The sequence below is a fragment of the Gallinula chloropus genome (genome assembly GCF_964237585.1).
Source record: "Gallinula chloropus genome assembly, chromosome: 3".
In the NCBI taxonomy this organism is placed as follows: Eukaryota; Metazoa; Chordata; class Aves; order Gruiformes; family Rallidae; genus Gallinula; species Gallinula chloropus.
In genome coordinates this window covers 6,275,639-6,290,339 of record NC_140087.1, presented here as the reverse complement: position 1 = coordinate 6,290,339, position 14,701 = coordinate 6,275,639, and positions in this window count along the sequence as shown.

Genomic DNA, 14,701 nt, shown 5'->3' with positions numbered 1-14,701 from the left:
TCTTCAGGATTGTAAAGATGTGAAATTCTTTCCATGTTCTCAAGGGGGATACCATACCCCATAAATCATAAAAAATACCTGTGGTTAGTTCAGGTACTTAGGAGTTTACCTCGTTCCCATTAAAGCCAAAGGCATGTCTTTAACACCTCCAGTGATTTTAATGCAGGCAGCTTCAAAACTTAATAAAATACCATATCATTTCAAAATTTGAGAGTATCTGGTTCTGATTATGAAAGGTTAATAACATTTTAAATTGGAACTACAAAATATTAATTGTGCTTCCTCCTTAAGTCAAATGCACTTTATGTCTGTTTCTATGGCGATGATAATTAATACACAGGGAACTGTAACAGGCTCAAACTGGATCCTGTACTGAGCTGAGCAACTCCTGGAAGTACTGAGGGTCCTCAGCTCCTGGCAGTAATGGAGAGGAACTGTCTCAAAGGAAAACCACTGCATTTTGCATGGTCAGGTCTTGCAAGTTTTGCCAATTATGAGCAGAGTCAGTTGTACAGTATTGCATAATCCTATTAAAAGCAACCAGATGTGGCCCCATAGCAAATGACAGCGCCAAATGTGATTCCTGTAGCCACAACAGGCTCAGTTCCTACTGGAGGTTGCACATCAGCTTGGATGCTTATCTGTGTGACACCCAAACTGCTACTCAAAGCAAAACACTGCTAAGCGATCTAGCCAGGGCTAGAATTTATTTCCAACCAAGTATGAACTCAACTTTTGGTTAACAAAACCCCAAACATTAAATCACACAGGAAATACAAGTTCCTATATGAGCGAATCCAGGAATTTTTGGAGGACATATATATAAACTCACCCCAAATATTTGTATGTGCATCTTACATACATACTTGCCAGTAGCTCATTTCTTCCTCAGAAAACAGAAAAAGGGGGTTGGATAGCAGGTGTTCAGAGGACTGGTCCTGAGGACTATTTTTACTTTAGTTCTCTGTTAAATGAATCTGTGAAGGTTTTAATGTCAGTGATAACTGTGTATATGCTGGTGAACTTTAATTTATATGTGTCATACTTTTGACAAATCACATTGATATAGATGTCTTTCAGACATAAGTGGACCAAGGGTCCAACTTAATCAAAACTGAAATGTGATTTATTTAAGGAAATACTCTACTGAAAAATTATTCATCTGAGATTTTAATCCTTCTGTGGCTGGAGTGTTCCTCCTATTCCCTGCAAGAGAAGCCTTGCACCCCAGGCCTACCCTCCAAAGTAGTGTGAACACAACTTAGCTTTTTTGGGTCAAAGATGAGACTTGTTGCATGGGGCTGTTGATGGGAAGGAGTAGCATTTGTAACTGGAGCACTCCTGTGCTTCTGCCATAGAGTAGAAATAGTAGTAGAATCATAGAACAGAATCATAGAATGGTCTGGGTTGGAAGGGACCCCAAGGATCATAGAGCTCCAACGCCCCTGCCACAGGCAGGGCCACCAACCCCCATGCCTGGATCTACACAAGGCTGCCCAGGGCCCCATCCAACCTGGCCTTGAACACCTCCAGGGATGGGGCATCCACTGCTTCTCTGGGCAGCCTGTTCCAGCCCCTCACCACTCTTTCTGTAAAAAACTTCCCCCTAATATCTATCTAAACCTTCCCTCCTTTAGCTTTAGTCCATTCCCCCTTGTCCTGCCATTATCTGCTCTTTTAAAAAGTCGAATCCCCTCCTGCCTATAAGCTCCCTTCAGGTACTGGAAGGCTGCAATGAGGTCCCCCCGCAGCCTTCTCTTCTCCAGTAGGAGGTGGCTCTTATTCATGAGGACAAGTTGAACTTTATTCACCAAAAGAGAACCACTGGAAATATTAAGAAAGCATATTACCTATTAAAATGAAAAGGAATCAACTTTTATTTTCTGTTTTAACTTTTGGTATAAAAATCAGATGTAAAGAAGTGTGAAGGTTGGGAAGGATATTTTTTTCTGAAATAGACACTTGTCATCTTCACTAAAAGCAGGATGGACATTTAAAAGCATTTAGATGAGGTATTTCTTATAGGCACTGGAACAAAAGACTGCTAATTCTAAACTACAGACCTGGTCAGGAATTGGCTGTCCGACTTTGCCTGTTTAACTTGCCTTCTAGAGATACAGTGTGCCTTTGTGACTATCAGTGTCTGAGAGACAAACGTGACATAGGAAGCTCTGCAAGGTCCTTGCACAGAAGAAACAAATGTGAAAACAGTTTAACCATGACAACATTTTTGTTAGCTGGGGACCTGCAGCACCTCTACTACCCAGTTGTACAGAACTGCTCGACACTGGTTATGCAATTTCCTTGAACCTATGGTTTCCTGATGGAAAGATCCGGAGCAGAAGCCTGTGCCTCCCTGCGTGGTGGGAAGCCAGGCCTCAGGCATCCATGGGCAATGGCATTATTCTGCCCAGTGACAGGTAAAGGAGGCAGCAGCATACCAGTTTTCTTGTTTTATACAAGCTTCTGTATGTAATTAAAGAGACTTTTCATATTCAATAATATTTATCTAGGGTGTCAGATAACACTTGTTAAAAGCCATCAGCTTTTCCTTACCAAGATCATTAAGACTATTGGTGATAACAGTGACTTGAATAGCTCTTTGCTTGTTTGTCAGGGCTGCAAATTGGCTTTCTAATGACCAATTCAACTGTAAATTTGCCTTTTCAATAACAAACCCAGATGTATCATCCTTGTTGCTGACTTCAAATTCTTTTCCAGACATTTATTTTCGATGAAGATCAATGTTAAGCTAGCAATTTTAGTGGGAAGCTCACTTCTAGAAGGTCACATTTTCAAATAGGTAGCTTGCTGCCTGATGGAGCAGCATTTTTGTGCATCCAAATTTTGCTGATTTTCCCATCTGTTCCCCCTGCTGTGATAGGACACCTGGCAAAAGGACCAGATCTTGTTTTTTTCCTGCATGTGCACGCTTTGGCCTTCTAACCTTTGCATTGCTACTGCTGCTTGTGATGGAAAGGACAAAATTGTGCTGGAGTGGCAGGCAGGAAATCCGTCTGCTCGTTTGCTTTCACTTTTACTTGCTGACTGAGCCAGTGAGTTACTGGGAGGCATCAAACTGGACTCTGCTGCTCTTTCAGAGCACAAGGGCAGGTTAAGGAGTTTGCTTATTTCTTTGCATCTTGATATATGAAAAGTGCTCAATATGAATTTTATCTTGTAGAAGGCCTTAGATTAGAAAGGGAAGTAATCTTAGTTTTTAAGGCCAAAAGTAAACCAGTAGGTCATTTAGTTTCACCTCTTATGAAAGTCAAGGTGTGAGTTTCTTCCAGTTCTTTAGCCAAGCTCAGACCTTTGATTAATGTGTAACTTCCAGAAGACATCCAGAAATGGAGAGCACAGTGCTTTCCTTTTAGTATTCTACCATTACTCATTACCTTAATGCTATTTATTTTTGCTGGTCTATAAATGATACTCCACAGTTTCTGGACTTGAGAGACCACCTCTGCACTGAGAGACTGATTCAGTCCCTGTTCTTATTTGTGCCAAGTCCCATCACCGACCAGTGTGGACAGAAACAGCTCAAAGAAATACTTTGATTTGCAAGTCTACTCCATCAGAGTTTTAATATTGTTTATACTTTCTTACATTGCAAATTACCTGTGATAGACCCATGTAGGCTTCATTAAAAAATAATCTAGGAATTCAGAACTGCTGCTCTGATACAAGATATGACAGACAGATACTCACTGTGATTGCAGTGAGTGCTGAGGTTGGAAGGTGGGAGCAGGGGGCTGCCACCTGAGGCTTGATGTGAAGAATAATGTGTTATGAAGGGCTTCTGGTTGGTACAGATAAGCCAATGTATATAGATGCAAAGAGTGTGTCCTCAAATTTGGCTATACTAGGTGACAGTTTAATGGCAGTACTGAGCCAGCTTTAATTGTCCCTGTGTTTTCAGCAGGCACAAGGTTATATACTGGCTGAAGACTACTTTTGATGGGGAGGATCAAATCAGAAAAAAGCAGAACAATTCCACAGAAGCTTTGCAGCCAGAAGGTGAATGTTAGAGGCAAAATAATTCAACTTGGATGTTCAGCTAGCTTCCTTGGTATGAGTGTGAACTGGAGCTGAAACTTCCCAGTGGCATCCTTGCTCAAGGTGGGAGCCAAGCCAAGGAGATCAGCCAGGCTTGCAGCTGAATCTGACACAGTACTGAGCACTGTGATCCTGACCCAATAAAACTGTTTGGAACAAGATTTGAATTTGTTCATCTTGATAGTCCTCTTCATGGGCATGGAGAGGGGTGAGAATGGGCTGTGAGCTTTGACTGTGCCATTTTTTGCTGTGGTTATGGTGGTCCCATGGCTTTCACCTTGGACAGAAGGTCTAGGAAGGAGAGGATTGAGGGAACCTTTCTCACATCAGGAGAAAGGCAGTTTGGTGAAAAGCCCTGGGGAGAAAAGCCTGTTAGTTTATTCACAAAAAGGGCTGGGTGTTTGGTTTATACTGTTGTAATCTTGGTGGCTGAGAAGAAACTTCTTTCTCCCTTGGTCTACCTTTCTCTATTACAAGGAGAACTTCGTATTCCAAGCCAGATGATGTAAGCTGTAGTCTCAGCCTTGCTGTATTATTTTTTATTTGGTTTTGTTTGTGTTTGAATCAATCTCTGTTAAGAACTCGTATATACTTCATGTATCTCTAGTTCATATGTTTGATGATGAAGCAAGATATTAAAGGACTTCCATGAAGAGCTGTGTGTAGGTAAAGTTTTGTTGTATATAGGGAGATGGAACTATAGGAATCCCCTGAGGATATGAAAGCTTGAAACTAAGCTGTCAGTACAATCCAGAGTGATCTGGGAGGCGTCTCCTGTGGGAGGACCCAGTGATCAGTGTCAGGAAATGGAGGTGCACTGGTGGTTTTTCAGTTAAGGGGCATCTTTAGGGGTTTACCTGCTTTGTTGTATCACATTAAAAGAATTACAGGAGGTACTAGTCACTGATGTAACCAGCCCACAGAAAATGATAAATCAATATAAATACCTCTGCAGTGGGAGCAGCAAATGCTCCCTTTTACAGGTGGCAATTACTCTCTATGGAGAAAGAGTGTGCTGTGTTTCCATCTAACAATACAAAATAAGATGTGAAAAAGTTACATGACCCTTGTAATTTTCTCTTGCAAGACCACAAATGATTACTTTAGTATCAAATAGTGAACATGTAAATAGCTCGTAATCAGAAAAGTGCTTTAATAATAACAGTCATTTCAGATGGAATGAAATAAAATGCCTCTGACAGTGACAAATCAACCTGTTACAACCTTGCTTCCAGTGGTGCCAGTGGCTTTTTGCAAGAGAGATGGCAACAGACATCCATGACAAGGATAAAACAGCACAGGCAGAAAGTGACAACTAGAGAGAAAAAGCTGCAGTGCCAGAGCAGAAGTAGCGACTACTATTGCTTTGTTCTCATGGGTAGAAATAAGAAAAACACTTATACAAACTCAATTAATTTTATCATTACAGGGGGAGAGGAACTGCTACACTCTAGGGTGCAGATGCACTTGTGCACAATCAATGTGTGGACCCTCATATGCACTTGTGTACAATTGCCTTCCTCTAGGAAAAACAGGGTTTGCTGGAATTTGCTGTGCATACTGTTGTAATATTAATAGAGTCCAATGTCATCACACTGGTGAAGGTTTAGAGTGGAATTCCACTCCAGAATAGGATACCTCACTGAAGAGGTCAACATGTGAGCTTGGTAGGTAAGATAACTACATTTAGGTGCCTTAGCTTGGAGACCACTCTATACCTTTCAGTTCTGAGACAATGCAATGAAAGCTTGATCCTCAGTGTTATTAAGAAGCTCCAGTAACAGTTTGTAACAGAAGTAACAGATATGGTGTTTTAGAAAACAGTTGTAGTTGTGTGGCTCTTTGCTAATAGACTGATGGAAATTGAGAGGTAGGATGATGGAGCAGCTTAAACACATGGCAGCTAATAAAGTAACAATAATGAAATGGAGCTTTTGTTGCTAACTCCTTTTTTCTTAAATAGCATGAAAACAAAAAAGTTGTGATGATGGGGAGAATTTTTTCCATATTATAGTCTTAACTAATAAAACACTACAATAATGCTGGGAAATGAAGGTTTTAGCTCCCTTTTTATGAGTCATCTGAGCTTTCAAAGTAATGAGTGTATATTAACATCTACATTGCTTAGGGCTGGATGGAAGTTTAGATAAGTGACCTTCATATCTCATGCTTTAATGCTGATGATTCTCAACTCACATTCGTAGTTCCATCTGTAAGAAGCTGTAAATGTCTTTGTGTCCATATCCCTGCCTTTGGTTGGTGTTGAAAAAACTAATTTCCCCTTTGACTTCTTACCTTTATACTCTTCTTTGGCAGGGTGGGTCTGTAGTTTCTCTCTGTGCTTCAGAGTTCTTGTTTGCATCACGTTATCCCAGCTGCCGAAGTCTCCTCTTATAAATCTGCGATGACTGCCTCATTCCCCTCTGCCTTCCACCTTGCATACTGATTTACCTTTGTGTGACCAGAGTAAGAAAAACAGCAGGGAAAAAAGGGAAGAGATATGAGGGTATTTCTGTTAGGGTAGCTCATGCATCCAATGCTGGAGGGAAAGTAAAACACTGTCTCTTGCTGAAGTATGAAAAATCAACAAATGCTTTGATTTCTGTAGGAAGGCATCACTTGAAGGAAGGAAGGAAAGAAGGAAGGAAGGAAGGAAGGAAGGAAGGAAGGAAGGAAGGAAGGAAGGAAGGAAGGAAGGAAGGAAGGAAGGAAGGAAGGAAGGAAGGAAGGAAGGAAGGAAGGAAGGAAGGAAGGAAGGAAGGAAGGAAGGAAGGAAGGAAGGAAGGAAGGAAGGAAGGAAGGAAGGAAGGAAGGAAGGAAGGAAGGAAGGAAGGAAGGAAGGAAGGAAGGAAGGAAGGAAGGAAGGAAGGAAGGAAGGAAGGAAGGAAATTCCACTTTGACTGCCTCCAAGAGCTTTCTGTGGGTAGTGTATCCTCTTCTCTCTGAGGGATGAAGCCTTGGGCCTTGTAGCCCTGGGGGACCCCGCTGCCTGGCCCAGCCCCTCTGTCCCTCCTTGAAGCAAGGCATTCCTTGTGTGAGTGGCAAGGTCTTAATGCTCCTGTTGAGCTTTGGAGTTAGGGTTTTTAATTTTTACTTGTAACACTCAAGTGTTCCCTTTTGGTTTTCCTGCTGAGAGCGTACTGGTATCAGTGACTGTGCAAAGAGCAATGCACTAGTTAATTTCCTCTACCATTAGTCTCCCCTTTTCCATGATTTTCCATAGTGCAGCATACATGGAATTGTACATCACTTTTTTCACATGTGCTCAGATGATCATAATCTCTCCTGCATGATGAGATGATTTTGATCACCATTTTTAATGTCAAATTTACTACTCTTGCTTCAAAACCTCCCAGTTTCACAGGTACTTGTCTCTCTTCTCTTTGTGCTCTTTTTTTCTCTATCCACTTTTTTCTCCTGTTAGTGACTGTCAACATGTAACAAACTGTCCATCACGAGTGTCTAGAAATCCAAGCTATTCTGAATAGCTTCCTGCATGAACAGTCTTCCAGGGTATTACAGAACAAACATCCTTTTCTCAAAACAGCACCCTATCTCCTCAAATCTCAAATAAAACTCTAGGGCCAGATTCTTGTTGATTTTTCTCCAGTTTTATAACAGGGAAACACAGTAATGTCTCTGTTGGATGACATGCATTGCTTAACCTGATGTAAAGCTTGTGCAACACTCTAGAAAATGAGTTCCCCATTTCTCTGTGTCAAAAGGATCATCCCAGTTATTTCAGATTTTGTTTATTCCTGGTCTGAATGTATTGATTTCTATCTCTTCTCACTATCATTTAAATTTGCCATTAAAAACGTAATAACCTTCATAAATTTGGAGGTGTTTAATCTCTCATAAAAGTAGCTATATTGTAAATGCCACAACTCTATGAAAACAATAACATTTTGTTATATTATCACAACTGCATCCTTAAATGATCATATATTGAGTTGAAATTAGCATAATAGTTCTATAAAAGAAATAAGAATTTATGAAATGAATGTGAAAATGGTTTAAGTTTGGCATAAAACAGGAAACAGATCCTATGGCAGAACTGGAAAAGGCTCCTTGGTGTGTTAAGCAGTAGGAGATAAAGCAATGACTAGAAAATCCAGGATGTGTTAATACAATGAATGGCTGCTGGCTGAAATCTTAATACTATGTGAAGGATTAATGGAAACCATCCTAGCATACCAAGAACATATTAAATGCACTACTTTACCGTTATGACAATTGGGATACGTTCGATACAAGCATTTGATTAAAGACTGCTTGTAAGCAGTAGAAGGCAGGCAGGCTGAGGCATGCAGCAACCCTTTAGAAACCATCACACTTCTCCTCCCGTGTGATCATTGCTCCCTGCTGGGCTCTCTCTGTGGAGTTACTTTGTGTGGAGACACAGCAAAGGAATACATCTAACTTTAGGGACTAGGAATGTGCATTGACATCACTGCCTCTCCATCAGCTTCCATCCCAGTGACAGAAACTAGTGTTTTGCTCTGATGTGTGCAAATCTGAGAAGCTGGATCTCCCGTCCCAGCACAGCCCCCAGGCAGCCCACTGTGCCCAAACAAGCCAGTCATCTGCTGCCAGCGCTGGTGAGGGAGCCTTCTGGGGAAGCACATCCAATGGAGCAGGACAATCCTGCTTTGGGAGTCAGTCCCTCTGGAACTGTGGAAGCAAGTTTGGGGGGGCAATGGAGCAGCTCAGGTATGGAAATTGTATCCATCCTCAGCATGGAGAAGTCAGTAGGCTCTTCAGCTGTGAGCACTATTAGGTTTCCAAGATGCAGAAACCGTAAAGATAAAAGGAACCAACAAGATAGGAGAATGAGGGTGAAGTGTGGAGTACCAGGGCAGTGGTGAGAGGAAGAAAGAGGAGAGGGCTGGTAAACCAGATATGGGAAAGGGGGGAGGATAAGCATAAGGCAGAGGATCATGGGAATAAAGGATCTTCACTGGTCCCCTTTCTCCTGCCAAAGATATTTCCCTTCAGTGAAAAGATTCCTCACCTTCCATCAGCTCCTTGCCATGTGGCTTTTCTTCCCTCCTCAACCTACACATAGTCTACTTTTTCACTGACAAAAGATATTGTTCCCCTCATCACTGTTAGCAGTATCAGCAATATGTCTTTTGACTAAGGTGGCACTTAGCAGCCATACACAAGTTGATGTCTCCTGCAGTAGAAGTTGTTTTCTGACATCTGCCTCCTCAGAAACTACTGCTGTGTGAAGGCCACAGGAGGACAGTTCTGCAGGTGCCCCTGCCAGCCCCAGCCAGGGTGTCTGCCCTGTGAGGCAAAGCATATCCTTTCTAGGATGGGGGGGCACGTCTACTTGCAGGGCTGCTTCCTCACTGATTTGCCTGCTGACCTTGCTAACAATGTTATCCACTGTGAGGAAAAGATTTGGGTTTTCTTGTTATTAAACATGATAAAAATACATGAAGACCCTCTGTTTTCAGATGAGTTGCTGATGTTCCTCTGCACTGCACTGCTCTCAGACAAATGAGCAGGTGTGCTGCTTACTGTAAGCATGTCTGGAAACAGAGGTTGTACACTTTGCCCAGGCAGTAGCTGAAAGGAAATCAAAGATTAAAGGGTTTCTAATGTTCTAATGCTTGTTTTCCTTTTGTATTACTTTGCTGCTGTTCCAAGTCAAATGGTTTTGCAGCTTACATTTGGGTACACACCATGTTCAAGTTGGTTGCCACTCATGCTAGGTTTAGCATTAGCTGGAATATTCTAAACCACCTAACTGTATGAGAGAGTTAAATATACTTTGTTTTTTAGGAGTTGTGAATTAGAGGAAATATATTACAAATTAATTTGGTCAGAATAGGAGATATATTTATCACAGTGCTCTTTTTGTGATAGAATGTAACCAGGAATTATAGCTAGAGTACTTCTGAAATGGTTTTAAGACTCCACTCATTTTGACCAGCAAAGATTTTCACATCTTTTTTCTTCGTGGTGGTGAAACTTAAAGATACCAATGACAGCCCATTGAAAGCAAGACAAAGGCTTTATTTGGGATCAGAAAACTAAATTTGTTAGTTGGCTGTACTCTGATACTGGAGAATGTTATTGGAAAACTGGAAAAACCTTCATTCTTCAAAATTGTGTTTGAGTTTTAGCAAATCCCATCTTAAATTTTATGGGGGGAAAACAACCTGACACTTGACTTACTGCTGTCAGAAATGATGCAGTTTTACAACAGGGGAAGCCACAGCCATTCCTGGCTCCCTCTGCTCAGCCCACCTTTTTTTTAGAGCTCCTCGCCCCTCCTGTCAGATGGCTCAGCTGTTTGCTTGGCTCCCGCAGCTTGCAGCCTGTTGTACTGAGGCAATGTGAAATGAGAACCAGCTTACCTTGGAACATGGTCCATAGCCTCAACACCAACACCTCTGCCACCCTCACAGCGGAGGGGGAACAGAGAGCTGGAAGTGGGAACTGTGTTTGCTGTCCCAGGGTAGACAGTCCTCATTTGTTGATCAGAGCCCTGAGTCCCAGGTAGCTGGCACAGCTACCGACCTGCCTCAGGCAGCTATAACCCCAGTGAAAAATGGTATCTGGAGCTTTTTGTCCTTGAAATCTACTCATTGCTAGATGATAGGGATATATTGATTGCTATCATAATGAGGAGAGAACAGCTAGATGAAATGAAAACGTGACAGAGGCTGGGGAGGAGGAATCTCCATGGCAGAAAGCAGGGTGTGCTTGCCCTAACGAGTGTCTCTTGGTAGCATCCATTAAGACATTTCAGTACAGAGCAGGATGGAAGGGGATGCTTGCTGCAGCTGAAGGGGGTATTATGTGCTCTTCATACCTGCTCCTGGGCTGTTCCTCTGAGAGTTTCCCCGCAGTGGGAGCTCTTCTCCCCCCCTCCCTGTGAGGGTTTGCACTTACTAGGCATAATTTAGTGTGGGTACAGAACTGAGTCAGATTTAATTTGCGAGTTTACTGCCAAACCTGAACCAATTTTTAAGCCAGCTGTACAGCACTGATTTAACAAGAAATGGAAACCATTCAAAGCCCTGTGAATTTGGCAGAAATTAACAGTTTTGGCTGAGTGTTACTGTGGGGTTTGGACTAATTCAAACCTAAAGCTCACAGTGAAATTCAGGAGGCTTGAATCCGTGCCAAAGGAAAGGTTTGCATAGATCTCTGCAAATTGGAAGTGTCAAGGTTTCAACAGCTCTGCTTGATAAGTGAGTAAGGAGAGATTTCCCTCTGAAGTCTGCATCTCTCCTGGAATCCAGAATGAATGTGTGATGGCAGTACACCCCACCTGATAACATATCTCTGTTAAGCAGCTTTATCTGAATGGGTTGTTAATGGCATAAACAATAGCAATTATAAGTATTGATATTATATTGACAGGCTGTGAAACGGTTTGGTGATTCATTCTCCCAAATTAGCTATTTTCTGCTATGCACTGTGAATACTGCTATTGCTGATAGCAAAACAAAAATAACTTAAGAAATAATAAGAACTATCTTGGGGGAACTATATTTGGGGCAAATATTTGTGTAGGGATTGGAGCTGGGTATTGTACTCCTTGCAAATATGTTATGACTAAAACTGGTCTTCTTTTCTGTGTATGATTTGTGCATTCATTTCTGTTCAAGTATTTATTAGTTATAATTAGTTGCCAAATTGGTTGAATACTTGTTAGGTACATTGGTTGTTTGCAATTTCTTGCAATGAATATTTATGATGTGCAAAAATTTCTATCATATGGTTATTAGATCCGTCCTTTAATGAAGTAGCTGAAACAAAGCAAGTAGAGGGGGATAAAAAACTCAACAAAAATCGAACAACATGATTCTGAGTGGTGCAAAACAAATATTGTTCACAAGCTGACAGTCATGCCTGCAGACAGTTGTAGGTATTTGTGTGTAAAGCAGCCACTTTCTAAACATTCAAGTCTATTGAGAATTATTTTCAGGATTTTTCTTTGTGAAAATGGTACCATAGGCAGCATGAGTCACTTATAAAAACTGCTTAAATTATGAAGAAATGAACGCGAATATAAAATCTGAGTTATCCAGGCAGTGCTTGCATTGAAGAATTAGAGCTTTGGGGTTTTGTACAAATACTGAAAGGTCAACACTTAAAAAACCCTGAGATTTCAGAACCTAAGCATAGCCTCCCATTTTTTTAAATTAAGATTTCCACTTCATTTGCAAAGAACTCTGTTCTGTACCCACTAATGTGTACCGCTGGAAAAATACTACTGCATGGAAGACAGGGTATGGGAAGGAGAAGAATTAATCTTCAGTGAGATTAATGGAGCACAACTCAACACTGTTTTATTGTTCTGTACCACCAGATTTGAACACCTGATCCATGCAATAGTCACAAATTGTGTTGTCTTACCTTAAATCAGAGTAATTTGTGATACTGTTTTGATATTTATCTCAGTCACATAATGTTTATTACCAGAGGCTTATCTTTCCTTTTCTTATTATTTTTGGTGTTTCAGTAAGTTGTGGGGCACCGTGGCAGGACACCAGGTAGTGCCATGTCCTCTGATTCTGACCTGGGCCTCACACCTGCACATTAGTCTTGGTTACACTTCATGGGTATTAATAAACTCAATTTAAATAGCTTAAAACTAAGTAATGAGCTCACCGGAGTACCTGTGTAAGAATGTTTATCAATCATTAGAGAAACAGTCAAAAAAAAAGTGAAAAATTAGCATGCCAGAAGCTGTGTAATAAACCCTGTAAGACTAGATATTAGAAAGATTAAGCTGCTCTTTCACTACAGCAATATATATCTATAATGAGATGCAGTTGCTTCTTACAAATGCGCCACAGATTAATTAGTTTCACAATACTGCAGCTTGGTCACAGCACCTTAAAGGCTCTTGGAAAACATTATCCATGATAGGGAAGCAAAGTGAATACACAGGAGGGACACTGAGGAAAGTGAATAAGCTCGGCTTTTTGCATTGTCATATTCTGGGGAGACAATTTCTCTTTGATGGCTCTTTGCTCGAAAATCCTGATAAGATGTTACAGATGTGACCTTCACCTGCTACTTTTGAATTTGAATAAGGAAGTTAAGGAGAAGCAAGTTGGCAGAATATGTAGTTCTCAAAAAAATAAAAAAGAAGAAAAAAGCAAGTAGGGTTTGAAGACCCTGGAGTAAATAATGTTTTCATTTCTCCCTCTCCTGATTTATGTATACCTTTTTAAGTGGTTCCAGTGTTTTAAACCAGATGTGCTGGGACAGAATTATTCAACTGTTGCATGACTTTTAAGTTGAAGAGAACATGTGCTGTGTCTGTCTGCATAAGTAAGTGGTAGGCTGTGCCAGCACTTTCTCCTTTCTGTTTGTGTACTGCCTTCATTCCATCACCCTGAGGAAAACAGAAGTTCATAGGACTGTGTATAAAACACACGATAAGAAAGTCCAGACCATGCATGATGCATTATGTAAGGAGAAGACATGATGGTATAATATAAAGAATTTATCAGCACGAGTATGAGATGCCTGCATTACTCAAGAGAAGCAAAAGCCAAAGCTAAATTATGTAGGCCATCCCAATAAATACCAAACAAACCTTATGCAGAGACTGTCCTTTGTTATGTGATACACAAAAAATTGTTTATATTCATTATTGAGAGTTTTTGTTTCTTCTTCTACTTAAAGGTTGGGATTTTATTTATTTATAATAAGATTCATCTCTAGATGCAACTTGAAATTATTGTTGGATCCACATGAGCAATGATGCAGATCCAAACTGACCACATGCCATGGTGTGGGAGAACCAGAATATTGGAATTTGAAGCCAAAGGAGACAGAAGAATTCACTGGGAGTGAGATGGAAAGACAACAGCTACCTAGCAGAACCACTAGATTTTTGTGTCATTAAATACCTGTATATCTCAGAAATTTCTAAATGTTTCAGAGCTGAATGATTCTGATGTGGGAGAGAGACATTTTTTGAGGAAAGAAGAAGGAAATATTACATTGTTGGATCACTTATATTTTTTAATGTAGCTGTGTGCTTTTGTTCTGAAATTATTAACAAAAATGTGCAGGTGGTATCACAGGCACAAAGTGAAATTATCTCCTGGCTATCACCTCTATGCATGCTCACATTACTGTTCGAATGCTAATTTTTCTAGACAATCTCATTTTCCTTTTCCTTCAACTGTGATATTTATTGACCTATAAATTACTCCTATAATTTTGTTTTCCTAGTTCTGCTGTTGTGACAGCACCTTTTGGTAACAATAATCTCACTAATAGCTGACAGTAATGTGTACTGTGTACATGTGAACCCAAGGCAAAAGTATGACTTGCATCAGAAGCGATGCCATATCAAATCCTTGTAAAATCAGTGGAGATAATTACACAAACTTTTCCTCATAAAGCTTTCTCAACACTTCTCTGGGATGGGTTGAGATGTGGAAAACTTGCTCCACCCTTGCCAAAGAGTTGCTATAAGAGAGATTCCAATGGCTGTAGGCGGTCCAGTGAATGCTCCAGAATTTATGTAGGGGAAGATCCCCTTTACTGTGTACACACAAATGCACATAGCCAGGGAAAAAGCAGGAGTACCTTGAGCACCAATGTTGTTGGAACAGCTGAGATCTCGTGGGACAATTTGCACAACTGAAGGGCA